Source organism: Nycticebus coucang, chromosome 15, assembly GCF_027406575.1.
Source record: "Nycticebus coucang isolate mNycCou1 chromosome 15, mNycCou1.pri, whole genome shotgun sequence".
Classification (NCBI taxonomy): Eukaryota; Metazoa; Chordata; class Mammalia; order Primates; family Lorisidae; genus Nycticebus; species Nycticebus coucang.
In genome coordinates this window covers 67378957-67382200 of record NC_069794.1, presented here as the reverse complement: position 1 = coordinate 67382200, position 3244 = coordinate 67378957, and the positions used below count along the sequence as shown (strand labels likewise).

Below are 3244 nucleotides of genomic sequence, written 5' to 3'. Positions count from 1 at the left end.
AATACATATTTGTGAGTTTTGGGCATGGGCATGGTACTTCCCTCATGGAAGTGGGTGAGATCTCCAGGGACCATATGCACAGAAAGCAGAAACAGCTGAGAGGAACCCAGGGAAACCCACATTACCAAAGCAGAGAGAGGCAGAGTCAGCCAAGATGAGAAATAAACAAAGAACTAATGAGACAGGCAGGAACAAAGGGCAGAGAACATTTTAAGAATAAATGTATATCCTCTTTTCAGCTGGAACCATGAAGGCTGTCGAAGAGAAGAAAAAGAATATTTCTACTGTGCCAGAAACTCTCAAGAAAACATGAAAGAATTTCTTAGAGCTGAAGATCAAGCGTCTGAGAAGGAAGTGTGGGCTCAGCGCCTGTAGCACAATGGTTACAGCGTCAGCCACATACACTAAGGGTGGTGGGTTTGAACTCAGCCTGGGCCAGCTAAACAACAATGACAATCACAACAACAAAAAAATAGCCAGCCGTTGTAGCCAGCACTTGTAGTTCCAGCTACTTGGGTGGCTGGGGCAAAAGAATCACGTAAGCCCAAGAGTTTGAGGTTGCTGTGAGCTGTGTGATGCCACAGCATTCTACTGAGGGTGACATAGTAAGACTTTGTCTCAAAAAAAAAAGAAAGAAAGAAGTGTGTCCAAAAGATGCTTCCAAAGGCAAGGAGGAAGCTTATCTATGAAAAAGCTAAGTATTATCATAAGGAGTACAGGCAGATATACAGAACTGAGATCTGGATGTCCAGGATGGCAAGAAAAGCTGGCAACTTCTATGTACCTGCAGAACCCAAATTGGCTTTTGTCATCAGGATCAGAGGTATCAACATTGTGAGTCCAAAGGTCCGAAAGGTGTGGCAGCTTCTTCACCTTTGCCAGATCTTCAGTGGAACTTCTGTTGAGCTCAATAAGGCTTCGATTAGCATGCTGAGGATTGTAGAACCATATATTGCATGGGGCTACTCAAATCTGAAGTCACTAAATGAGCTTGTCTACACACGTGTGGTTATGACAAAATCAATAAGAACTGAATTGCATTGACTGATAACAGTTTGCTTGATTTCTTGGTAAATATGGCATCATCTGCATGGAGGATCTAATTCATGAGATCTATACTATTGGAAAAATTTCAAAGAAGCAAATAACTTCCTTTGACCCTTGAAATTATGGTTTCCATGAAGTGGACTGAAGAAAATGACAACCCACTTTGTAGAAGGTGGAGACGCTGGTGAGGGAAGACCAAATCAATAGGCTTATTAGAAGAATGAGCTAAGGTATCTGCCCTAATTATTTTGTAATCTTGTCAGTGAATAAACAGTGACTGCTTTCAAATTGAAAAAGAATAAATATATAAATCAAAACAACAATGAGATACTACTTCACACCCCTTAGAATGGCTACTATTGAAAAACCATAAAAGAACAAGTGTTGGAGAGAATATTAAAAAATGCATTGCTGGTGGAATGTAAATTGGTGTGGTCACTGTGGAAAACAGTATCGTGGTTTCTCAACAAGTTAAACATAGAATTATCATGTGATGGACCAATTCTATTCTGCCTATATGTGGGAGGTGGGCAGGCTGAATTCCTCACAGACCTTCCCACTCAGGGTAAAGTGCTCAGTCAGGGGAATGTCTATGTGACTATCCTTGCATGGGGAAGTCAGCTGTGCAAGCTAGCTGAGACCATCGACCAGTAGCTTAGGCTAGAGAATTTGAGATGTCTGTCTGAGGAGATTGGATTTGTCCTCTCCCACCCTCTCTTCCGGTTGCACCGTTATCTGGCCATCTCAGATGTTCTATTACTCTATGTCCTTGTTTACCCTTTACTCAACCTTCCTGGGGGCTGTAATCTCCCCTCTCTCATTCTTAACCTTGAGTGCTGACTGCTGAATGCTGTGCATCCTTGCACGTATAGTCTCTTATGTACCCAATAAAAAGACTCCAGGAAACAGGACAGGTGCTGCATTATTTTCATGCTGCCCCCCTAGGCACATAAAACAGTGTATGCCTTTACAGGTTTCCGGTTTTATGCACTAAGTTTGATGTAAAATCTTGTGATTTCCCCAGTGCCATCTCTCTTGCTGACCATGGTCCCAGGTTGGGGTCCATTCCTCCCCCCCCACACCTATGTACTCAGTGGAATTGAAAGCAGGGACTCAAACAGATATTTATACACTAATGTTCATAGCATCCCTATTCACAATAGCCAAAAGCACAGATGTGGAGAGAAGGGAACACTTTTACACTGTTGGTGAGACTGCAAACTAATGTAGCCTCTTTGGAGAGAAGTACGGAGAATCCTCAAAAAACTCAAAATAGACCTTCCATTTGATCCTGCAACCCCATTACTAGGCATCCACCCAGAAGTAAAAAAAAAAAAAAATCATTTTGTCATAAGGACTAGATTCCACTAGATTGTTTATCAAAACTTAATTTGCAAGCACCAAGATGTGGAAACAATCTAAGTGCCCATCAACCCAGGAATGGACTAATTAACTGTGGTATATGTATACCAGGGAATACTATTCAGCCATAAAAAGATGAATACTTTACATCTTTTATATTAACCTGGATGGAGTTGAAACATATTCTCCTTAGTAAAGTATCACAAGAACAGAAAAGCAAGTATCCAATGTACTCAATACTAATAGGAAGCCAGTAGCCACTAACACACACTCACACAAGAGAAAAACTCAATTCAATTCAAGTTGAAGAGGGGAAAGAGAGAGGGAGAGAAGGAAGAAGAGACGGGGATGGGTGTGCTCCCACCTAATGGGCACAGCATAGGGCTATGGGTGTGGACACAACTACAACAGGGACTTTACCTAACAAATGCAAGGATTGTAACCTAATTATTTGTACCCTTATATTAATCTGAAAATTTAAAAAGTAGCCAAAAGGTAGGAACAATGCACATATCCATTGACTGATGAATGGATAAGCAAAATGTAGTATATACAAACAATGAAATATTAGCGCTATAAAGCATGAGGTTCTGATTTCTGCTACTACACCAGTGAATCTTTGAAAACATTATGCTAAGCGAAATAAGCCAGACAAAAAAGGACAAATATTGTGTGAGTCCACTCTTTTGAGGCACCTGAAATAGGCAAAGTCATAGAGACAGAAAGTAGAATTGATGTTAGCAGGAGATGTGGGGAGGGAAGAATGAGATGTTGTTTAACAGGCACAGTTTCGGTTAAGTTCTGGAGAAGGATGGCTGTGATGATTGCATAACAA

General features: G+C 41.0%; 1 pseudogene; it reads left to right on the top strand.

Annotated features, from left to right (window-relative positions):
* Positions 1-654: 654 nt before the first annotated feature.
* On the top strand, positions 655-1276 carry LOC128566465 (60S ribosomal protein L7-like; annotated as a pseudogene).
* Positions 1277-3244: the final 1968 nt, after the last annotated feature.